Raw genomic sequence first — 597 nt, 5'->3', positions numbered from 1 at the left:
TTTAACCAAGTAATCAACCAAGCAACTCATTTCTTCTCTCCCCACCTTGTAGCTTCGACTTTTTCATGAAAAATGGAGGTTTAGAAATTCAAAGTCCAAGCTTGGCTCATTCATAATTCTCAAGGTAATTCCCATGGCTTCTTGATATTATAACTTAGTTATCCTAGAAGTTTGAGCTTCAAAAATCATGTCTTTCTTAGCTAATTAATTCATCAAAGATGATGATGAATAGTAATGAATAGTAACTTTCAAGAACTAACTTTGATTTCTTGATTTCTTTTGGAAGTTCAAGGTTGTTTAAGCTTAGATCAGGGCTCTCTTAGGAATTTCAAGGCTCTTTGATGATATTAAGAAGCTCCAAGAAGGTATAACCAAGCTTTCCCCTTTGATTTAAGTTATAAGTTTGTATGAGCTTGGATTGTAAATGGAGGTTTTAATGGTTGAATTAGTGAATGAGAGATTAAGCATGTTTAGTTATGTATGTAAGTTATTGTAGTTAATTATTGAGCCGTTATCATACTTGGTATTAGAATTATGATCCATGGATGTTTTGACTTAGAAAATGGTGGAGTGGTAGGTTGGTTTGTTTGTGGTTGA

This window comes from Apium graveolens, chromosome 9 (assembly GCF_009905375.1).
Source record: "Apium graveolens cultivar Ventura chromosome 9, ASM990537v1, whole genome shotgun sequence".
NCBI classification, from domain to species: domain Eukaryota; kingdom Viridiplantae; phylum Streptophyta; class Magnoliopsida; order Apiales; family Apiaceae; genus Apium; species Apium graveolens.
This window is presented reverse-complemented; position numbering follows the sequence as displayed.